The sequence below is a fragment of the Mixophyes fleayi genome, chromosome 1 (assembly GCF_038048845.1).
Source record: "Mixophyes fleayi isolate aMixFle1 chromosome 1, aMixFle1.hap1, whole genome shotgun sequence".
NCBI lineage: Eukaryota > Metazoa > Chordata > Amphibia > Anura > Limnodynastidae > Mixophyes > Mixophyes fleayi.
Genome location: NC_134402.1, coordinates 124,329,890 through 124,355,921, shown reverse-complemented (window position 1 = coordinate 124,355,921; position 26,032 = coordinate 124,329,890).

The following is a 26,032-nucleotide window of genomic DNA, read 5'->3' as shown; positions in this document are numbered from 1 at the left end:
GTCGATTTGCAAAAAGCGCTGCTTAAAACATTTTCCCCCGGTTTTTTTGTAAACTCTATCTGGTCCTCAAGGGATAAAAAAGTAGCCAAAAATAGATTACAATAATTGTTAAACTGTCAATTTATCAAGTCTATACTTAAAACTATTTGGAAATGTATGATCTTATTAAAAACAAAAATATGTAGAAATTAAATTCTAATTTTTTCCAAAAGGAAACAACATATTGGAGTCTTTTGTGGCATGATTAATGTTTGCAAAATAAAATTCCTGAAGTGTTCTAGAGAGCTGAACAAATGGGCTTTCCCAGGTGATGACTGTTAGTATAGATTCAGCTGCATCATAAGGAGATTTGTTATGGTCCACTTCTGTCACCAATTTTTCCTTTCTTATATCTTTAAGACTTTTTTTTTTCTCTGAGGTGAGAATTACCACGTGGTGAATCATCCCAAACAAAATGTTACTGATGCTTTCAAAGAACCGTGACCAAAGCTTACAGAGTGGGGCCTGACATAAAAGGTGCTAGAGGAATTTCAGAGGACAGGCCCTGTGGGAGGAAGCAAACCACAGTATTTTTAGGCAAACGAACAGTGAAGTAACAGAGAAAGTGTGCGTTTAAAGAAAATCTCCCTTCATTTCAGAAATAGTATTTTTAACCTGATACACCATTTTTATTCAGCAGGAATTTCATTCAAAGAATTTGCTTCTTCTCTTTGATTTTTGTTTTACATTTTTTTTCTAGTACTATTAGTTGTTTAATGTATGATGATGTTATTGTTACATAATGTGATGTTTACAAATTCCAAATAGAAAATTCAGTATGCAGTTTCCAACTATAGTTCTTCGACTGTATTTTGTTGTATTATATATTCTGCATTTGTGCTTGTGCCTCTGTATTAGGGTTTTTTCTTTGCCAAAATGAATATGTGAAGACATGCTGTATGTTAATCCTAACAAGGAATCTAAGGTGCTAATTAAGAAGGCTGACAGTTTGTTTTTTTGCTGGCATTGCAACTTTCAAAACATCTGTAGTAATAAGCACAATTTAAAAGGCAACCAGCATCAAACAATAAAAGGCTTGAAACACATGTGAGAGCCACGGTGCCTGGACATGTTGCCGGCTCGGGGAGCCAATCAGCGCTCCCCGACCGGCCATTTAAACTTTGGCGCCGCCCTGAGCCAATCAGGGCTTGCAGCGGCGTGGACGGCATGAGGCAGCGATGCACTTACGTCATCGGGCGTCGACACACCAGCATCTATTTAAGGCGCCAGTGCCCCGGGAGTGAGGTGGCGGCAGTGAGCAGGAAGAGAGGACCTCAAGGGACCGCAGCAGAAGACAGAAGACCGGCTGACAGCGGACACAGATTGCCCTTGTCAGAGATGAGAGCTACTCTGTCTAGTGAAGATCCGGCGGCAACTAGGAGGGCAGAAGAGTCCCAGTGGCAGTTCCTGGAGAATGGCGGCAGCAGGAAGAGGACCTATGCCGAGGTAGCTAGAGGTCTCCCTGGATCCGGTAAGGCCCCTGGACACCATCTCACCTGAGCCCATGCCGCACTCTTTAACACCATCTTTGCTGGGCACTGTTCTTTCACGGGCACAAGGCTCATGTAGCACCCCAGGCACTAGGCCTGCGCACTAGTTAGGGGGGCCACTGTAGGCTATTGTTGGTCGTTAGGCCGATAGTGATGGTAGGGAGCTCAGCCCCAGCAGCAGGGCACAAGTCCCTTAGCTAGTTTGGCCTAGGCATTAGGCCCATAGCCAGGTAGGGGGCTCAGCCCCACAAGCAGGGCACAAGGCCCTTAGCTAGTTAGGTCTGGGGGTCAGGCCCATAGCTAAGTAGGGGGCTAAACCCCAGAGAGCAGGGCACAAGGCCTTAGTTAGTAGAGGCTAGGCTTTCGTCATCTGGGGCACTTGGCCCAGAAGTTCTTCCAGTTCAAGCAGCAGACTGTGCAGGGTAGGATGAGTTACTGTTCATTGTACTATATTACTGTGTGGGTTGTGGGAGCTGTATTTCCTCTCCAGGAACAAGACGTCCGCGTCCCATTTGGAGGTAGGCTCTGGTGCCCGGTCCGTTCTCTGACCACACTTGAGGCCCTGAAGGGGCAAAGGAGAACGGGCAAAGTGCCATGTGCAGTGCTAAAAATACACAAACATAAAAACAGCGTACTTGCGCACTTATGTACAGTTCGATGGATGTCAAGATGTGTCCAGCAACAGCGGCATATGCACCCAGACACAATTACACCCAACTGGGCCATAACAACAAGAAAAACATTTTTTTTAATATTTTTTGATGATGAATGTCAAGATAAAAAATGACTACAATATCATATAATATAGGCACCAAAAATGAAGGAAATAGATGTCATAAAATGGTGGTCCGACCTAATAAAGAGGGATTCAATAATCTTTTGCTCAAAAAGACAAGAAATATAACTACAAAACCATCTAATCGAAAAAAGGAGCCAAATCAACTTCAATATTTAACCCATGTGGAAATAAGGTTTGTAAGTGAGAGATCCATTTAGTCTCTGCTTGTGATATTCTTCTCTCATAATTAACCCCCCTCCATGTTTGTTTAACCTTATGAATAACTATTAATGACCAAAGTTTCAGATTTTTACTGTTAACCTCAGGAATTGGGCTGATACGCATGTGTTCGTGGAACCTTACTTTTACATTTTCTCACTGTGCAGCCCACATACTGCAAGCCTAAGAATGGACTAAGAATGTGCCTAGCCCCTATTCAGCATGAATGCCCAATCTGATGATTTCCTTCTGTCAGAAGATGCAATATTTTGTTCCCCTGCATTTAATACCACTTTGAACTGCAAATTCATGTGCTTCTCAGTATAAAATAGTGCATTCACATCAAAACAGTCACATGATGAAAAAAATGGTATTAGTTCTGCAGTTATTAAATTACCTTTAAGTTAATAGCTATAAGAATTATGGCTATTCCAAGTATCGAATATGTAATATCTGATCCATGTTCTCATGAAAGATTAGTGCCAAGGCATCTGCTATGCTGATATATTTGACATTGATACATTTAGCCCACTTGTCATAAACATGTTGCATAGTATAGGAATAATTCTGAAAATTGAATGAAACTATTGTTTCATTAATGTAGATAAATGTAAAACGCTGAAAGGCAAAAAGCTCCACTAGATCCATGGAGTGTTCTCTGAATTGCCTGTGGAAGGAGCAGGAGAACACCAAGGGTTAACCCATTATATGCCTATAATGTCCATGATTGTGTAAGTGAAATTTCAAATTTTATAAAGCTAAATAAAAATTTTTTTATACACACTTGATCTATTGGAGCTTATTGCCTTTCAGCATTCTGTGAAACTTACCATGGCAGTGAAAGGGTGCATTAGTAGGGGCAGTAGCAGTAACATTATTCTTATCCTATTGTGACATTTGGAGAGCATTCTTTCCATCACCTGCATTGGTATTTTGGAAAGTATTGTCTGATAACAAGATACTCTACCACACCTTCATGGCACCCAAAAATGTTTGAACCCTGTTGTGTAGTATGTCACAGTTACAAACAGAAGTACAGCTAGGAGTCACGAATATGGTGAAAACACTCTGTTTATTTGCAGACAAGTATAAATAACAGGTAGTCAGGAGTAGTGGTAATTACCAGGTGCAGGCTCATGCAGGAAATAATATAAATGTCCAGAAACAAGCAGGTACACAGCTAATGCAGAGAAGCAGGGGTATGAACAGATTCCAGGCAGCATGAACCAGAGGAGCAAGGCAGGAGGAAGAATCCACAGGTAACACAGGATATGACATCAGAATAGGACAACAATAACCAGCCATGTGTGCTGGGGAGGAACAGGTATATGTATGGGAAATGAGGACACACCCAGGTGCATGGGATGATTGGAAAACGGGTTAACCACTAATGCAACATAAAAGGCACAATAGCAGCACCTCTGGTGATCAGAGGTACTGCTGCAATATATGAAAAGAAACACACAAAATGAACAAATAGTAAAGTCCGAATGTCCAGGAGGCAGGGACTGCCAGGCAAAGCAGTATGCTGTATACAGATCGTTCCAGAGTAGAGCACAGATCCCAGAAATTCTGGTCTGATAAATGACAGCTGCACTTACACAGTCTTAAAAAACTGAACCTTACCTAATGCAGTGCACAGATGACACTAAGGATCACAGTGATACAATGAGGCCTGGGGATTAAACATTATTTATCAAAAGACTTCAAAACAGATTGACCTGTGCACTCGGTGGTTCTGTAGAGTTTCCCAACAAGATTGCTGCTTCCTACCTCTCTGATACCAGACTAAACACCTGGGAGTATGAGAAATGCTTCCATCAGGTGCATGTGCATGCTCAGAAACCTATGGGGCCAAAATAAGATAGAAGTTGCAAGGAAAGCTGCCTCCTGTCTTCCCCAAATTTTTATTTTTTTTACCAATACTTCCTGCACACATATATCAAGTATTAGTGTCATAGCATCTGTATTGAAGCAGCTAAATATCTCCATCTTCTACAGGTACATTAAAGTTCCTGTAAGTAGCATTAACAAGGATAATCTTGACCACTATAATACATTACATAATACAGGAGAAGAAACAACAGCATATTTTAACTTCTAAAATGGTAATTTTATTTTCTAAAATGCACATATGAATCTTACATATTTCAGATATATTGAGAGCAGATTGTAGGCGCAGCAATAATGATGTTCACTGCCATTAAGTATATTTCAGTTTGAAGCATTTATATTAACATATATACATGGTCTAATATAGATGCACTGATCTATAACTACAATAGAGTAGTAGCTTATGTATATAGGGGCCTGTTGCCCAATCTGAGCTGGGTCCCATGTTTGTGTACCACCACTAAAAACACCCCGTAGCAAATTGACAGCCCAAATGACAAATTATATAACCCATCTTACATGTCCATCCTTCTATATACAATGCCCCCACACACAGAAACCCAAGTGCTCATTGTGTACTTTAGCAGCTCCAAATGTCCATTAATATGTTCCCTTTGGTGATGACATGTAGTCGGTGGTGTAAATAAATGTTCTGTTATCGCTTACTGGCACTCTGCCTGCTTTTTATTCAGTGAGCTCTGATTGGTTGTTAGAGTTGGCCATTGGTGTACTTCACAAATGAACATCTATCAAAGTACTGGTTGTTACAACACTTGACTGTAAACAACACTTGATTGGCCACACCAATGAAGTACATTTGTTTGTTTTGAAGGGGCTGACTGGACGGGCTTGCCACACAGGCTCGCTCACTAATATATTGAACAACTCTGAACCATATTGCTATTGTCTTATGTTTGCAACACAATACATTTGTACTCAGTCTTGTGAAGTAGGGTACAAGCACTTTGATGTCTACTAGAACCATTGTGCCTTTTTCTTCAAAAACTATAAAGAACTACTTAGTTAGAAAGATAGGTATTGAAGAGCAGTTAGTATTTTGCACGCCTAAAACACATCATAAATACCAATTTCATGAAAAAATTCTTTGTACTCCATATAAATAAAATATATATAACTGTGGCCACGTAATCTGACTCATGAGTTACTTAAGGTAAAGATATTAGAAGAATAAGTGCATTAAAGCAAGGATAAAAATAAATCAAGAAATCACAGGCTGGGAAGTAGCTACATAAGAGTGATGATGACACGCGGCCATGACAATGCTGATGCATTGTCATGGCTGAAAGCAAAGAATAATGTGAGCCACATGACACATCTGACTGATCAGGTTTGAGTGAATAGCATGTTGAATGTCCATTCAGAACTGCTACATTAAGAAACAATTGGCAGGATAACAGTTCAAGTAACATGCGTTATAGCAGTGCTTCATTAATACTGGATTGGAAAGGTACATCTTCGAAATTCTGCAGTCTATTTGGCTGGTGATTTAAGTCCACATTGCAGTGATGAAAACATTGATGTTATGAATGAAAGGGCTCTAAAGTTCCAGTGGTTCCGTGCGTTCAAAATGAAGTTTTCGCCAACAATTGAATATGCCCCATAGGGGGGTATTCAATTGTTTCTTTTAACGCGCTAAAACAAAAAAAACGAGCGCTCTAAAAAAACTTCATATTATACGGTCATTTTGCACGCGCGCAAACAGTTAATACGGTACTTACTCGCTGCCAGCGGGCTGAATTTCAGCTCGCTGCTCAGGGAGCTGCGAGATGAAATTTAGCGAGTAATTACCGTATTAACGGTAATATTTTTAGAGCGCTCGTTTTTTTTTGTTTTAGCGCGTTAAAAGAAACAATTGAATACCCCCCATAGTGTCTTAAAATTGAGGGCAAACTTCAGTCTGAGCCTAGCAGATATTAACTGTTGCAAGTTTCAAAAATAACACTAACATTCCAGGCTTTTGTGCTAATTTTTACAAAACATAATCTAGTTAAATAAACTCTTTTACATAGACTGTAGTAACTTATTCTTCAGAGGTGTCTTCGTTGACTGGAGGCCTCACTTCCATACACTATTGGTGATAAATAATGTGGTGCCTTTTTGTCTAACAGGCTCAGTAGGAAATTGCTTACAGTTGTATTTCGCTTTTTCTTATGTATTGTGGTTTTGCATTAATGAAGTTTGAATACGGTTAATGCTATTCATACAGTTTGTTTTTAGAGTTTAGTTTTTGGTTTTCAAGCACATTTTTTCCTTTCATGCAAATAGAAAAAGAGCCATGCAAATGAATGTAGCCAAGCATTGAGAAAAAAAAGAAACAGCTTTAATGTGGTGAGTAAATATGGTTGTGCAGAATAGAGATGAGCGGGCTCGGATATCTGAAATCCGAGCCCACCCGAACATTGCCGATCCGAGTCGGATCCGAGACAGATCCGGGTATTGGCGCCAAATTCAAATCTGAAACTGAGGCTCTGACTCATAATCCCGTTGTCGGATCTCGCGATACTCGGATCCTATAAATTCCCCGCTAGTCGCCGCCATCTTCACTCGGGCATTGATCAGGGTAGAGGGAGGGTGAGTTAGGTGGTCCTCTGTCCTGGTAGATCTCGTGCTGTGCTGTTTAGTTCTGTGCTGTGCTGTTTAGTTCTGTGCTGTGCTGTGCTGTGCTGTGCTGTGCTGTGCTGTGTTCTGCAGTATCAGTCCAGTGGTGCTGTGTGCTGTGCTCTGTCCTTCTGAGGTCAGTGGTGCTGCTGGGTCCAGTGCTGTGTCCTGTTCAATCCAGTGGTGCTGTGTCCTGTGCTCTGTGCTTCTAAGGGCATAGTTATTTCCCCAATATTCCCCTGTGTTTAAAAAATTAAAAAAAAGTTATTTAAAAAAATACCAAAAACTAATTTAATTTTTTTTCATTACCACAAAATTTGCACAACCAATCCTGCAGTATAAGCCCATTGGTACTGCAATATTACCAAGTTCACACATTCAGCAGTAAAAGTCCAGTGGTACTGCAATATTACAAAGTTTACACATTCTGCAGTATCAGTCCAGTGGTGCTGTGTGCTGTGCTCTGTCCTTCTGAGGTCAGTGGTGCTGCTGGGTCCTGTGCCGTGTCCTGTTCAGTCCAGTGGTGCTGTGTCCTGTGCTCTGTGCTTCTAAGGGCATAGTTATTTCCCCATTATTCCCAAGTTTTTAAAAAATTTAAAAAAAAGTAAAAAAAAAATTACAATTAAAAATTAAAAAAAATAAATATATAATTATAACCAAATTTGCAAAACCAATCCAGCAGTATAAGTCCATTGGTACTGCAATATTACAAAGTTCACACATTCTGCAGTATCAGTCCAGTGGTGCTGTGTCCTGTGCTCTGTCCTGCTGAGTTCCGTAGTGCTGCTGGGTCCTGTGCCGTGTCCTGTTCAGTCCAGTGGTGCTGTGTCCTGTGCTCTGTGCTTCTAAGGGCATAGTTATTTCCCCATTATTCCCAAGTTTTTAAAAAATAAAAAAAAAGTAAAAAAAAATAAAAAATTGAAAAAAAAATAAATATATAATAATTATTATAACCAAATTTGCAAAACCAATACAGCAGTATAAGTCCATTGGTACTGCAATATTACCAAGTTCACACATTCTGCAGTATCTTGTGCTACATATAATGGAGACCAAAAATTTGGAGGATAAAGTAGGGAAAGATCAAGACCCACTTCCTCCTAATGCTGAAGCTGCTGCCACTAGTCATGACATAGACGATGAAATGCCATCAACGTCGTCTTCCAAGCCCGATGCCCAATCTCGTAGTACCGGGCATGTAAAATCCAAAAAGCCCAAGTTAAGAAAAAGTAGCAAAAAGAGAAACTTAAAATCATCTGAGGAGAAACGTAAAGTTGCCAATATGCCATTTACGACACGGAGTGGCAAGGAACGGCTTAGGCCCTGGCCCGTGTTCATGACTAGTGGTTCAGCTTCACCCACGGATCTTAGCCCTCCTCCTCCTCCCCCCCCTACAAAAAATTGAAGAGAGTTATGCTGTCAGCAACAAAACAGCAAACAACTCTGCCTTCTAAAGAGAAATTATCACAAATCCACAAGGCGAGTCCAAGGGTGTTGGTGGTTGTCAAGCCTGACCTTCCCATCACTGTACGGGAAGAGGTGGCTCGGGAGGAGGCTATTGATGATGTAGCTGGCGCTGTGGAGGAACTTGATGATGAGGATGGTGATGTGGTTATTGTAAATGAGGCACCAGGGGGGGAAACAGCTGATGTCCATGGGATGAAAAAGCCCATCGTCATGCCTGGTCAGAAGACCAAAAAATGCACCTCTTCGGTCTGGAGTTATTTTTATCCAAATCCAGACAACCAATGTATGGCCATATGTAGCTTATGTAAAGCTCAAATAAGCAGGGGTAAGGATCTTGCCCACCTAGGAACATCCTCCCTTATACGTCACCTAAATAACCTTCATAGTTCAGTGGTTAGTTCAGGAACTGGGGCTAGGACCCTCATCGGTACAGGGACACCTAAATCCCGTGGTCCAGTTGGATACACACCAGCAACACCCTCCTCGTCAACTTCCTCCACAATCTCCATCAGATTCAGTCCTGCAGCCCAAGTCAGCAGCCAGACTGAGTCCTCCTCAATACGGGATTCATCCGAGGAATCCTGCAGCGGTACGCCTACTACTGCCACTGCTGCTGTTGCTGCTGTTAGTCGGTCATCTTCCCAGAGGGGAAGTCGTAAGACCGCTAAGTCTTTCACAAAACAATTGACCGTCCAACAGTCGTTTGCCATGACCACAAAATACGATAGTAGTCACCCTATTGCAAAGCGTATAACTGCGGCTGTAACTGCAATGTTGGTGTTAGACGTGCGCCCGGTGTCCGCCATCAGTGGAGTGGGATTTAGAGGGTTGATGGAGGTATTGTGTCCCCGGTACCAAATCCCGTCGAGATTCCACTTCACTAGGCAGGCGATACCAAAAATGTACAGAGAAGTACGATCAAGTGTCCTCAGTGCTCTAAAAAATGCGGTTGTACCCACTGTCCACTTAACCACGGACATGTGGACAAGTGGTTCTGGGCAAACGAAGGACTATATGACTGTGACAGCCCACTGGGTAGATGCATCCCCTTCCGCAGCAACAGCAACAGCTGCATCAGTAGCAGCAACTACAAAATGGCGGCTCGTGCAAAGGCAGGCAACATTGTGCATTACAGGCTTTAATAAGAGGCACAATGCTGACAACATATTAGAGAAAATGAGGGAAATTATCTCCCAGTGGCTTACCCCACTTAGACTCTCATGGGGATTTGTGGTGTCAGACAATGCCAGTAACATTGTGCGGGCATTAAATATGGGCAATTTCCAGCACGCAGTGTCGGACTGGGGCATGAAGGGCCCACCAGGGGACAGCAACGCTAGGGGCCCACCAGAGGGGGTGTGGCCAACCATCAAAGAGGCGGGACCAGACACTAGAGGGGGAGTGGTCAGCTCACAAAGGACAGCTAGCACAATAGTGTAGTATATAAAGAATGCAGTGTGTATAAAGAGTACAGTCTTGATCTGCACCTTAGATTGGGCAGAACAGTCACCAAAAATCGGGATTATCCCACTAGACCAGGCTTGACTAACCTGTGGCACTCCAGGTGTTGTGAAACTACAAGCCTTAGCATGCTTTACCAATATATAGCAGCCTATTGCTGGAAGGGTATGCTGGGACTTGTAGTTTCACAAAACCTGGAGTGCCACAGGTTAGCCAAGCCTGCACTAGACTCAGAACATTTGACAGACTGTCCTACCTGTTCTTGTCACCACCTGTGGCTGCTGGTTTCTTTAGCTACAGCTTGTCTGGTTCCTGGAATGTTGAGGGGTCCTATTTGGAAAAAATAATGGGTACATTTAGAAAATTCCAACCAGCCCCGGCGTTAAATCAATAGGACCCACATTTAATACTTAGGACTTCCTCCAGCCCCAACATAAAAGTAATAGTATTCCCATTTAATAAACCTATTTCCCTCCCAACAGACAGCCCCTGCAATAAATTAATCACATTTACATATAATAAATATACCTATTTCCTGCAACCGTCACTGCCATTAAATAATTCATATTCACATTTAATAAATATACCTCATGCTCCTCAAACTCAGCCCCACATTCAATTAATAGCGCCCAAACCACCCCATCTTAAATTAATAGTCCCCACTATAAAATTAAATTGCCCCATCTTCACCCTACAAAGAAAATAGCACCCATTATTTAGCCACTACCTACCACACACACATTACATTGCCACAAGCCCGTTGTGCCATCACACACACATTACTGCGCCCCTTCATCACCATGATGTGCCTCCTTATAATCACACTGCACCCTCCATGCTGCTTTTGCTCCCCCCTTCTCCTGGCTCCCCTTCACACACTGCCATACTGTCTGTGCTCCCCCTTCACACTGCCATGCTCCCCCTTCAGTTCCATGCTCCCCCTTCTCTGTTCTATGCTCCTATTTCTGTTCCATGCTCCCCCTTCTCTGTTCCATGCTCCCCCTTCTCTGTTCCATGTTCCCCCTTCTCTGTTCAATGCTCCTATTTCTGTTCCATGCTCCCCCTTCTCTGTTCCATGCTCCTATTTCTGTTCCATGCTCCCCCTTCTCTGTTCTATGCTCCTATTTCTGTTCCATGCTCCCCCTTCTCTGTTCCATGCTCCTATTTCTGTTCCATGCTCCCCCTTCTCTGTTCTATGCTCCTATTTCTGTTCCATGCTCCCCCTTCTCTGTTCTATGCTCCTATTTCTGTTCCATGCTCCCCCTTCTCTGTTCCATGCTCCTATTTCTGTTCCATGCTCCCCCTTCTCTGTTTCATGCTCCTATTTCTGTTCCATGCTCCCCCTTCTCTGTTCCATGCTCCCCCTTCTCTGTTCCATGCTCCCCCTTCTCTGTTCCATACTCCTATTTCTGTTCCATGCTCCCCCTTCTCTGTTCCATACTCCTATTTTTGTTCCATGCTCCCCCTTCTCTGTTCCATGTTCCCCCTTCTCTGTTCCATACTCCTATTTCTTTTCCATGCTCCCCCTTCTCTGTTCCATGTTCCCCCTTCTCTGTTCCATACTTCTATTTCTGTTCCATGCTCCCCTATCACTTACCTTTTCTATCTGCTTCTTCCTTTTCTTCTCCTCTGTCTTGCCGGCGCTCCTCACTGAACGTCGGGCGTGATGACGTCACGCCCGGCATTCAGTGCGGACGGAGCCAGCGCTGCGGTCACGTGAGTTTTTTTTTTCTTTTTTTTTTTCTATTAAAGTTTCTAGCTCCCCTCACCAACGAAGAGGGGAGCGATTCAGGGTCGGGGCCTACCGGTGGATAGTCCGGTCCACCGGCGGGCCAGTCCGACCCTGCCAGCACGTCCCATGTTTTGCCCACACCATTAATTTGGTGGTGCAGCATTACCTCAAGAGTGACAGGGGTGTGCAGGAGATGCTTGCGGTGGCGCGCAAAATTGCTGGACACTTTCGGCATTCAGCCAGTGCCTACCGCAGACTAGAGGCACATCAAAAAAGCATGAACCTGCCCTGCCATCACCTCAAACAAGAGGTTGTGACGCGCTGGAACTCCACCCTCTATATGCTGCAGAGGATGGAGGAGCAGCAAAAGGCCATTCAGGCCTACACAGCCACCTACGACATAGGCAAAGGAGTGGGGATGCGCCTCAGTCAAGCGCAGTGGAGACTGATTTCCGTGTTGTGCAAGGTTCTGCAGCCATTTGAACTTGCCACACGAGAAGTCAGTTCCGACACTGCCAGCTTGAGTCAGGTCATTCCCCTGATCAGGCTGTTGCAGAAGCAGCTGGAGAAAGTGAGGGAGGAGCTGGTAAGCCATTGCGATTACACCAAGCATGTAGCTCTTGTGGATGTAGCCCTTCGTACGCTTTGCCAGGATCCGAGGGTGGTCACTCTTTTAAAGTCAGAGGAATACATTCTGGCCACCGTGCTCGATCCTCGGTTTAAAGCGTATGTTGTGTCTCTGTTTCCGGCGGACACAAGTCTACAGCGGTGCAAAGACCTGCTGGTCAGGAGATTGTCCTCTGAAGAGGACCGTGACATGCCAACAGCTCCACCCTCATTTTCTTCCACATCTATGGCTGCGAGGAAAAAGCTCAGTTTTCCCAAAAGAGGCGCTGGCGGGGATGCTGATAACATCTGGTCCGGACTGAAGGACCTGCCAACCATTGCAGACATGTCTACTGTCGCTGCATTGGATGCTGTCACAATAGAAAAAATTATGGATGATTACTTTGCTGACACCATCCAAGTAGACATGTCAGACAGTCCATATTGTTACTGGCAGGAAAAAAAGGCAGTTTGGAAGCCCCTGTACAAACTGGCTCTATTTTACCTGAGTTGTCCCCCCTCCAGTGTGTACTCGGAAAGAGTTTTTAGTGCAGCGGGGAACCTGGTCAGTGAGCGGCGAAGGAGGTTGCTTCCTCAGAACGTTGAAAAAATGATGTTAATAAAAATGAATAATCAATTCCTCAATGAAGTACAACACTGCCCTCCAGACAGTACAGAGGGACCTGTGGTTGTGGAGTCCAGCGGGGACGAATTGATAATGTGTGATGAGGAGGAAGTACACACTGTAGGGGGAGAGGAATCAGAGGTTGAGGATGAGGACGACATCTTGCCTCAGTAGAGCCTGTTTAGTCTGTACAGGGAGAGATGAATAGCTTTTTTGGTGTGGGGTCCCAAACAAACCAATCATTTCAGCCAAAGTTGTTTGGTAGGCCCTGTCGCTGAAATGATTGGTTTGTTAAAGTGTGCATGTCCTATTTCAACAACATAAGGGTGGGTGTGAGGGCTCAAGGACAATTCCATCTTGGACCTTTTTTTTTTGCATTATATGACCAATCAACAGTCGTTTGCCATGTTCAAAAAGTAAAACCAAATTTAAAAAAATACAAGAAATTAAACCAAAAGTAAAATGCCGTGTCATAATTTAAAACAAGAGGTATTGACGTGCTCTAAAACTACTGTATTGTTGTTTATATTTTATAAACACTACACTTGAAAGCTTGAGTCTTTCAATAAAAAAGTAACTGTCCATTGCACGAATATTTGCAACAGGGACAATTTTAGGGTTAAGAAAGTCAACTAATAACACTTCGACGCTGTCTGTCTTTATAAACACTACACTTGGAAGTTGGAGGAGGTATTGTGGCCCCGGCACCAAATTTACTACCGGGGCCACTCCACTGTGCAGTCCATATTTAGGTGTATCAGATATTAAACAACGGTGACAGTTGATGCCCAATTTTTTAATTATATTGTGGCCTCGGTACCAAATTGTGTACCGGGGCCACCACACTACGCAGTCCAGATACTTGTTTGGTGGAATTCAGACCAGTTGAGGGTTTTATTATTATTATATTGTGTGGACCACTCTATCTATACCACACTACAACTCTATATACCACTCTATTTCATACTTTAATTCTATTTCATACTTTAATTCTATTTAATACTTTAATTCTATTTCATACTTTAATTCTATTTCATACTTTAATTCTATTACTAATTACCATAAAGAGGAACAAAATAAACCAATTTTACCAAAAGTATAATATGACTTAGACTTACAAACACTACACTTGAAAGATCGTGCCTTTAAATGAAAAAGTCAGTCTTCATTGCACGACTATGTGCAACAGGGACAGTTTTTTGGGTTTACAAAGTCAAACAATAACACTTCGACCCTGTCTGTCTGGGATCTCAATGACGACTTGTCTGTACCATGTTTGGAGGAGGTATTGTGGCCCCGGTATCAAATTGGGTACCGGGGCCACCCCACTATGCAGTCCAGATACTTGTTTGGTGGAATTCTGACACGTGGAGGGTTTTTTAATTATATTGTGGCCTCGGTACCAAATTGTGTACCGGGGCCACCACACTACGCAGTCAAGATAGATAGATGCGTATCATAGATAAAGTTCATTCAGTGGTGTGGGGCAAATTGAAAAATATTCAAAATGCACTGACATTATCAAAAACAAGAGGTTGTCACACGCTAAAACTCCAACATGTATATGATGGAGAGGATGGAGGAGCAGCCGTATGTGTAGTGTAATGCAGACCTGTTGAAGGTTTTTTATATATTTTATTGTGGTGCCCAGTGCCCACTCCTCTAGGCAGTCCAGGTACATTTATTGGTGCGATTCATAAAAGTTCAGGGTTTTTAAGATATATTGTGGTGACCCACTCCTCTACGCAGTCCAGGTACATTTATTGGTGCGATTCATAAAAGTTCAGGGTTTTTAATATATATTGTGGTGACCCACTCCTCTACGCAGTCCAGGTACATTTATTGGTGCGATTCATAAAAGTTCAGGGTTTTTAAGATATTGTGGTGACCCACTCCTCTACGCAGTCCAGGTACATTTATTGGTGCGAATCATAAAAGTTCAGGGTTTTTAATATATATTGTGGTGACCCACTCCTCTACACAGTCCAGGTACATTTATTGGTGCGATTCATAAAAGTTCAGGGTTTTTAATATATATTGTGGTGACCCACTCCTCTACGCAGTCCAGGTACATTTATTGGTGCGATTCATAAAAGTTCAGGGTTTTTAAGATATTGTGGTGACCCACTCCTCTACGCAGTCCAGGTACATTTATTGGTGCGAATCATAAAAGTTCAGGGTTTTTAATATATATTGTGGTGACCCACTCCTCTATGCAGTCCAGGTACATTTATTGGTGTGATTCATAAAAGTTCAGGGTTTTTAAGATATTGTGGTGACCCACTCCTCTACGCAGTCCAGGTACATTTATTGGTGCGAATCATAAAAGTTCAGGGTTTTTAATATATATTGTGGTGACCCACTTCTCTACGCAGTCCAGGTACATTTATTGGTGCGATTCATAAAAGTTCAGGGTTTTTAAGATATTGTGGTGACCCACTCCTCTACGCAGTCCAGGTACATTTATTGGTGCGAATCATAAAAGTTCAGGGTTTTTAATATATATTGTGGTGACCCACTCCTCTACGCAGTCCAGGTACATTTATTGGTGCGATTCATAAAAGTTCAGGGTTTTTAATATATATTGTGGTGACCCACTCCTCTACGCAGTCCAGGTACATTTATTGGTGCGATTCATAAAAGTTCAGGGTTTTTAAGATATTGTGGTGACCCACTCCTCTACGCAGTCCAGGTACATTTATTGGTGCGAATCATAAAAGTTCAGGGTTTTTAATATATATTGTGGTGACCCACTCCTCTACGCAGTCCAGGTACATTTATTTGTGCGATTCATAAAAGTTCAGGGTTTTTAATATATATTGTGGTGACCCACTCCTCTACGCAGTCCAGAAAGATACCTTGTTGCAACGTTTTGGACTAATAACTATATTGTGAGGTGTTCAGAATACACTGTAAATTAGTGGAAATGCTTGTTATTGAATGTTATTGAGGTTAATAATAGCCTAGGAGTGAAAATAAGCCCAAAAACTTGATTTTTAAACTTTTTATGTTTTTTTCCAAAAAAATCCGAATCCAAAACCTTAAATCCGAACCGAGACCTTTCGTCAAGTGTTTTGCGAGACAAATCCGAACCCCAAAAATAACGAAAATCCGGATCCAAAACACAAAACACGAGACCTCAAAAGTCGCCGGTGCACATCCCTAGTGCAGAATAGTTTTTCTTTTATCATTTTTAATCATATATAGCGCTCACTTGACTGACCACTATTTCTTAAACAGGGACCAGTGTTGGCTTAATTGAGTGAGAATGACTCAGGAGCATCATGACATCTTAGGCAGGACCAGAGGATTAAAATGCATGCTTCAATGTCGGACAAGAAGAGAGTTATCAAGGGTTCAAGTTTGAGTTTGACTGTTCCATTCCCTACAGATACTGATGTCTAAGGCATGAGTAGTGTCATGTTCAAGTTCAAGCCATTTAAAATAGCAATGCAGAGTCAAGAAAAGATTGAGCATTCAACAGGCATGCTGGTTCTGATAGTGTGCCATGTCTGATGCTGATGGATTGACTTGGACAGTGTAGAGGCAGATTATCCAAGTGAAGTGTGAAGTGCAAGGTACCTACAGATTAAGTTGCCAACTTCAACAGAGAAAGTACAGAAGTAAAGGGCAAGGGCAGAGTGACAATCACCAAGGGGACTGAGTGTCAGCTCTGATGTAAACCTTTGACCCACTGTCATGTGGTGATTGTCATCTTAAATGGTCCAACCACACTGTTAGATTACAAAGTGGATCAGTGTATGTTAGCTGAGTGGGGGATTTAAACACACCGTCTCAATAGTGTATGCCTCATTTTAAAAGAGCTGATTATAATATGGTAAAAATAATAAAAATAGTTTGGAAAATAGCAATGTATAAAAAATCATATTTTGTATTTATTATTGTGACATAAAGATGACATTTAAAATAAAGCAAATTAATTAAGGTAACTCTAAAGTATTTACTACTGTGCCTTGGAAAACCACATATCTTTGCAAGATAAATGGTAGAAAATATTGGAGGATGCGTTTAAATTAAATAACTGATTTGGAAACATTTATTTATAAACCAAAAACAGTATTGCATGAATGTAGTAGACTTATAATAATGTCTTTAGACGTCAAAGTCTCTGCTAAGACCAATAAATCTTCTTCAGCTTATAATAGTACTTTATTAAGGGAATACTGGACACACCCTAACTGCTGAAACTTCTAAGCATAGCCAGGATGGTTAGCAATAATAACAGCCTTGTCTATCATGTCGATCAAACTGTATTTCATTTCCATAACTATATGTCAAGTGGGTTAACATGGGTGGATATTACAAATTAGATAATATGCAGCACTAAACCATATGTGGTTTATTTAAGTAATATAGTCAGTGTTACAAGCCGCGGCGGTGCTCAGCCGACGCGACTCTCTACTTACCTGCGTCCTGGCAGTCTCCATGATGACTGGGACATCACTTCCTGTTTTCACAACAGCCATTGCCTAGGCAACGGTCGGGATGCTGTAGTAGCTAGCGCCGTGTCCCGGCATTAGGGGCAGCCGGGCGTGTGCACAAACCTGTTAACTTAATTAAGCAGATCCTGAGGCTGATTACTCCTGCTGGCCTCCTCTGCAGCCATTGGTCAGTCTCTGTATTTAAGGCAGGGAGGGCTTAGCCTCCCTGCCGGTTATAGCGCTCAGTATCCTATCTGCTTGCCTGCTCCTGTGTTGTTTGCTAAACTTTTGGATTGACTACCGTGTTTGACCTTTTGCCTGGAACCTGGACCTTGATTGTTTGCTGGTTGCCCTGACCTTTGCTTTGTTACCCGGACCTCCTTTGATCGCTGCCAGCCCTGACTATCTGTCTGTACCTGACCACATATCCTGCTTCAGGCCCTAGATCTTTGGCTTGTCTTTTACGCCGCTTATACCATCTCCTGCTACCTCGGGCAGCAGTAAGTTCATAAGCTTGTACTACTTTGAGTGTAAGTCCTGGGGGCATCTGAGTACCTGTGAGCATAACCAGCTCTACGGGAAAGGCGGCTGCTATAGGTGAAGACCTCTTCTACTGGTTCTACAAACTCATGAAAATACTGTTAGCCGTAACAGTCAGAATTATTTAAATTCTCTACAATAATACATTTTGCCAATTGTGGTAAAGAAGGAGGATATGAGGCAGAAAACTCATTAAAATGTTTAATACATAAAATGTATAGTGTTAGGGATAGCCACTTCGAGCCACTCCCTGGTTTAATATCTTACCATATATTCACACAGTCAAACAATATATCACCTTCATTTTGTCAGGAAATGGACAAAATTGAGGTGATATATTGTCAAATCTCCAGACTACCTTTACCAGTCACAAAAAACACTCTGTGCACTCGTGACTTGGAAGTGTTTACAGTATGGGGGTACACAAGATACACTTAATCTTCGTCTCACCTATTGCACAGCGCTCATAACACCACACCCAATGTGATTTTGGCACCAACTATTGAATAAGGTCAATAGAACCCCAAAATCTTGTCCAAAACTGGCACACAATGAGCACTCCTTGTTACACAGAGCTTAGCAAGGCACAGACCAGCAATCAAAAGGGTTAACACTTAATACCTCAAGGCTCAATTACACAAATGTACATGCAGGCACACACTAGGCTTGGTATACATATGTATTCACATCTCAGCATCTAAAGGGTTAGTGTGGTCAAGCAATCTATCTCTTCTTAACAAACAGTGAATTTGTTTAGAGCGATAATGACAGCACTTATTATTTTTTAGATTTAATATACAAAAAAGTACAATGCTTATAGGTTATAAAAACAATAAAAGTTGACATGACATAACATAAGCGAAACATGCAAAAGAAAGTGATAGACTTACAGAGAAGTGGTATAATCTAAGCCAAGGGAGATTGGCTTGGAAGATGGACTGACAATTTCTTGTAACTTGTCTCATCTTTTAAAGACACTTTTACACATTTCCCCACCTCCAGGGGGTTGTGGTCTCCAGAGAGGGCCTGTGATACTGTTTACAACCAGAATATTGCATCTTCCCTGATTTAATACCCAATTCTAAAATGTGACCTAATTTTTCTGTAGTGTGTCACACAGACCCAATTTTATTATTAATAAATCCAATGTAAATTTACGAATTTATAGATACCAAACAATATTGGTCCAGTGTATCAGCTGATACGGATTTCCTTGCCTTCTCTGCCTGACAGACAGCCTTATTTGACGTAGGGGCAGCCCTGCTTCATGCTATTTATGAATATGGGATTGATCACTAATTATATTGATTGTATGTTGCATTTTGGAAACTGAATTATATTTGTTTGTATAAGATACAGCAAGCCATCATCCTTGTGTAAGACCACAAGCTGTGACCGGCTCCCTAAAGTCTCTCTAGGTGCCAGAAACCACCCCTTATGCCAGGATATAGTTCACCCCATGAGGTCCTTGAAGCTGTTCATTTCCCTAAAGCTTACAAATGTTATCTAATAACACAGGGGAGTGCAGAGCCACAGAATAAACACAGGACAGGACTCTGCTTTGAAGTAATTTGCATTTAACTTTCCCCACAATTATGTTATTGGTTAATCCTTATAGCTGTAATTCCTCTATGTTCACTACATATAGACTTGGATATTTTTCAAGCACCATAAATAGAACACTTCATCTAAATATACTGTACATAAAGCAGACATAGGCCATTATATTTAATGAATACATTTCTGGAAACTTGCTAAGCCAACAATAGCACATTAATATACATTTAAACCTCACATCACACAATGTAACTTAATTGTGCCTATACTGTTATATTTAAAGCACTTTTAAAGAATGCACAAAGGTCAATCTACCACATGGAAGCATGGGAAATATATGTCATATGGTTAATTTACTGAGTTAGTCCTGCTTACTAGATATATTGGGCTTTATTCATTAAGGAAAGTAAGGTAATAAAAGGAGTAAACTTTCTCCTGGACAAACCATATTACAATGCAAGTGGTGTAAATTAGTTTATTTTTTTCCATATAAGGAAAATACTAACTGTTTTTCATGATTCTGAGCCCTCCGCCGTCTGTTGAGTGCTCAGAATCATCATGCAGCTTGGTGGGCTGGAGTAGCTGGTGGGGGGAGGAGTGCTTTACCTAGATTGCCAATCAGCACAAATTTGGAGGGAGGGCATATGGGCTCAAGAAAGAGCATCCTGTGCTGCATTGGACAGGCGCTCCTTAGTGCACTCTCCTTATATGATGATAATAGCGGGTGCAGTGACCTTGCAGCATGGCGCCCTACCCCCGCCTCTCATACTGTGATCCGCTGACCCTGACTCTGCAGCAGCTCCAGATGTATACCTGAGTCAGTGATTTGTGTAATAATGGGTTGCCATGGTGCCCCCTCAGCCTTGCGCCCTTGGTGGCTGCACCGGCCGATCTTCCCTCGTTACAGCCCTGCTCTCTTAGTCTCAACCATACCCCTTTTGATCCCATACCCTCCCAACTTCACCATTTCAACTTTTCTCACTCCCTCCTTCATAAATGCACTTATCTTACTTATAAAAATAAAACAATTATTGGACCCAACCTCTCTCTCCAACTACTGTCCCATCTCTTTGCCTCCATGCTACTTTAGTGGGTTGTCTGCAAATGTGTAACCCTCTTTCTTTCCTCTCACTCCACCCTTGAGCTTCTACAATGTAGATTCTGCCCAAACATTAAACTTAGTCTGTCCTTACAAAAGTGACCAATGATTAACTCACAGTAAAATCCAAAGGCTGCTTTCACTTACCCATCCTCCTAAATCTCTTGGTCGCTTTTGACACTTTTGATATTAATCTTCTCCTGCACACCCTTCATTCCACCAGCCTAAATCAAACAGTTCTTTTCTGGCTCATGCCCCGCCAATTGAACTTTTCAGCATCTCCACTACTGGCACATACTCCATTCTGCTCTCACTATTTGTTCGGGTCCCACTAGGCTGTTTTGGCCTCTGCTATTGTTTCTGTACACCTCTTCTCTCTGTGAAATATTTCACTTCTTTGGCCTTCAGGATTATCTCATGGCATGCGGATGGCAATTGGAGTAAGCTGTATACTGGCTCAGCTCTTTTCCGAAGTTCCCACTTTTCCTTATTCTCACTAATATAAAGCATTGGATATTTCTGAATCCTGTTGGTAAATGTCACAGCAGTGCTGAGGATCAACTTCATACTGAAAAACAAGGCTTTTAAGATCTACTGAACTACCCTCTCTGTTCAGCAGTGGGACCGACAGAGCTCAACTGTCATTGTTGTTGCCATCTCTGTTTGGCTGCTGGACCATCTGCACCCAAATTTCAGTACCCTAGACTTCATAGTGTCAGAGTTACAGAAATTGCCTACTCTGTTAACCCCAGCCAGGGGTCGGTAAACTATTCTTTACCTCTTCCATTGCCGTTCACAATTTGGATCAATTGTTCCTCACCATTCCCTCATTACTTACCCCAGCTAATACACATTCATTCACATCTTGCCATCATACACCTACTCAATTTACACTCTCTCCTCTTCACTATCTACACACTTCTCTTCAAATTCTTCTTCTTTCTCCATCATTCTATATCTCTCTCTCATATTATAATTTATCCTTCACTACTTCCCTTCTCACTAGTCTGCACACATGAACTATTTCCTGCACCCAACACATTCACCAGCCTACAAAAACAGAAAGAAATCCACAAATCTTCCTCACATGTCTTCTTGCTCACCCTGATACTCCTCATGGCTGCTGGTGACATCTCACCTAACCCTGGACACTCTCTGCTCATGCTCCTCGCTCCATCTCAAACCTACCTATCCACTCGTACTTGCAATCCTGCCAGCCTTATCAACATATCTTCACTACCCTCTCTTCCCTTCTCCTGTGCAATATGGAATGCCAAATCTGTTTGTAACAAACTACCATCCATTCATAATCTATTCATTTATAAATCCCTCAACCTCCTTGTCATTACAGAAACTTGTCTCACCTCCTCTGACACTACATCCCCTGCAGCTCCCTTCTATGGGGGACTCCCTCAGCCATACCCTCAGACCTCCCTACTCTCATACTAGGAAATTTTAACATTCCCATTGATAATCCCAGTGTCTCTTCTGCCACATAACTTCTTTCACTTACTTCCTCCTTTGATCTCAGCCAGTGGACCTCATCTTCCACCAACTGTGATGGAAACTCCCTTGACCTTGTCTTCACCAGCTACTGCTCCATCTCTAGTTTCACCAACTTAGCATTTTCACTCTCCAACCACAACCTTCCTTCCTTCAGCCTTATCTCATGCCCTCCCTCCTGCACCCAAATCAACATGTACACAACGACACCTAAGCACTCTTAAACCAATCCACTTCTCATTTTCACTAAAACAAGTATTTTCTTCTATGTCTGCATTGTCCTGCCATAATCAGTCTGCCTCTTTTTATAACAAAACACTCACTTCAATCTTAGACAATGCAACTCCAGCTACCACATACAGTCCCTGTTGACCCAAACCTCAACCATGGCACACCAAACTGACCCGCTATCTGCAAAGTGGTACTGAACTGCATAGCGCCACTGGAGGTAATCTGATTCCTATCTCGATTTTCTCCACTATAAATTCATCTTTTCATCTTACAGCACTGCCCTTTCAATTGCCAAACAAATGTGCTTCAAATCTCTAATATCCACACAGCCTTATAACCCACGTCACATCTTTCCACCTTCAACTCACTTCACTGCCCACCTGCCACTCCTTTCCATTCCTCCCTCACAACTCATGATTTTGCCACCTACTTCAAAGACAAAATCGACTCTTTTTGACATAATATTTCCTCATGCCAAATTCCACACATTCCACCCACTCTACCCACCTTCACCTACACTCCCCAATCCCCCTTTATTTCATTCTATCCAGTAACTGAAGATGAAGTCTCTTCACCATCTCACCCAACAACCTGTCCGCTCGACCCTATTACCTCTCAACTCCTCCGCTCCATATCCTCTACTGCATGCACACCTCTAGCTCACCTTTTCAACCTGTCTCTCTCGACTGGAAAAATTCCATCCTCCTTTAAATATGTGCTCATCTCACCACTTCTAAGAAACCGTCTCTCGATCCAGCATCTCTCTCCAACTACCACCCTATTTCTCTCTGCCCTTTGTCTCAAAACTACTTGAGTGATTAATGTACACCTGTCTCACTTTCTCTCCTGTCACTTCATTCTCAACTTTGCAATCAGGCATCCGTTCCCAACATTTCAATGAAACTGTTCTCACAAAAGTGATTGATGATCTACTTACATGGACCGCTTTTAACACTGTTGATCACTCTCTACTCCTACACACCCTTCACTTCATTGATCTTCATGACTCAATTTTTTTCTGGTTCACTTCCTTCCTATCGAACTGCTCCTTTAGTGTTTCAACCTCTGGCACATCCTCCCCTCCACTCCCACTATCACTTGGGGTCCCACAAGGCTCTGTTCTTGGCCTTTTACTTTTTTCATTGTAAAGAGCCACTAATTTGCTTATTCGGCCTTCTGTACCACCTGTTTGCTGATGACACCCAAATCTATATCTCTTCCGCTGACCACTCCCCTTCTGTTCTATCTTGTGTAACCAACTGTCTTTAAGCTATCTCCTCATGGATGACCCAACGCTACCTAAAACTCAACATGCCCAAAACAAGAGTTTATTATTCTTCCTCCTGCCAGAATTACCACCATCCCTCAAATCTCTCTCACTGTCAATAATAACACAATTTCCTCAGTCTACTAAGCCCACTTGCTTGGTGTCACACTCGTGTCTGCCCTCTGCTTTATTCACCCACACTCTCTCCCAGTCCTGTTGACTCCACCTTAAAAACATTGCCATAATACACCCGTTTTCTTACTTTCTTACTCAACATGCTACCAAAACTCTTATCCATTATCTTATTATCTCCCATCTTGACTACTGCAACTCCTGCTATATGGCATGCCCGACACCCATAGATTCACACTACAGCCCATCCCAAATGCTACTGCAAGACTGATCTTCCCCTCTCACCGCTCCACATCTGCTGCACCACTTTGCAAATCCCTACACTGGCTTCCTGTATGCTCCAGAATTCAATTCAAATTACTTACCCTTACCTACAAAGCCCTCAACAACATCATCCCTTCATACATCTCAAATCTTATGTCAAAATACTCTCCCTCCCGCCCTCTTAGATCAACCATTGACCTGCGACTTGTCTTGTCTCCGGTAACCACCGCTCACTCCCACCTATAAGACTCCTCCTGTGCTGCTCCCCACTTATGGAACTCCCTATCACGACCAATCAAGCTTTCCCACAACCTTCATATTTTTAAACACTCTCTGAAAACTCTTCTCTTTTTTAGAGCTTACCTTTTCCCTGAGATAACATTATTCACACTAATACACCCTTACAACCGTCCCAATCTCCATGCTGATTCACAATTGCTTCTCTTGTTCAGCTGTGCCCTTTTCCACTTAAAATATAAAATCTCTAATGAGCAGGGTCCTCCATACCCTTTGTTTTCATGTCTGCCTTGTATGTCCCTGTTTTATGTATGTCCTGTTTTCCTTGCTATACGGTGCTGCGGAGCACTGTGGCACTTTATAAATCTACGATAATAATAATAATAATAATCTCTATGTAGATGATTTCAAAATCTTCTTTTCCTCCCATGATCTCTCCCCTTCCTCCTATGTAATTTAACCAATGTATACATATGAATATATTAACACTACTATCCCAACTTGAAGAAAACATAACTCATCATCTTCCCTCCTCCTAGAGTCCCTAACCACCAATATTCTCCATCACTTTTAATAACACCACAGTTTCCTCAATCTTTCTAGGTGTCATATATTTGACTAAGTCCTCTCCTTCACTCCTCACACCCTGTTTCTCAATATTGTGCTGCTTCCACCAATGAAATTTCCTTATCATATCATGTGTCGACATTTCCTTCACTCATCTGTCCCAATTTCAATCCATCATATTGTAAGTGTTACTACAAGACTAATATTACTCTCTTACATAATCACATTTGCAGCTCTATGCTCCATAATTCAATTAAAAAAGACACCCTCACCTACAAAGCCATCAACACCTTCTTACAATTACTTGATTTGATTTCCAATTCATTAACTCAAATCTCAAAATATTCTTCCTCTAGTACTCTATTATCTGCCTCTTATTTGCACCTTTGCTAACCTTTTATAATCACCTCTCACTATCGGACGAGAGTACCTCTCTCATTCTGCTACTTATTCATAGAATTCCTGAACCTTATCAGACTCTTTGCTACCCTTCATAACTTTAAACACTCTCTGAATCCCCACCTATTCTCTAAAGTCTACTCAACAATAACCAGTCCCTTAAACACTGGACACAGATATCCTACTGTCCCATACACCAACCTGAGTAACACTTTCTCCTCAACCGAACCTCCATCCCCGAGAGATTGTAAGCTCTCAGAAGCAGGGCTCTTTTCCCCATTATTTCAGATAATTTTGGTGCTACTTTGTTTTTTTTTTGTTTGCTCTTTCCCCACTTTCCAACACTGTGCACCACCATTTTGCTTTATAAAAAACAATATAATATGATCAGTTTTCTTTAATTATCTCTATAAAAACATGGATGCTTTATGTAAACTTCCAGTTAATGGTTATAATGTTACCTGTTATACTCATTTATCCATTTGCCTTATATGAACAGTTGTATTTGTTATCTTCATTATGCAAAGCATTACTAAAAACTTTTTTTATCCCACCTTCTACTATCATAGCTCTCCATGGGTCCAACTGCCAGGAATCATATCCATGTATAATAAATACATGGAAATGATTCAGCCCCATGCTTAAAAACTAAAATTATGTAAATAATTATTAGTAAGAATAATGGTGTTTACAGTGATTAGAGTGCAGGCGATAAATTCTGTCACTGTTTGCCCAGGAATATGAGTGTTTTTAACAAACCCATGCTTTGTTATAGCAACAAACAGTGTTTGCATGGTGTCACACAAAAAAGGCAATTTTTGAACATGCAAAAATGGAAGTGCACACTTGTAACTCATGGAGCGTT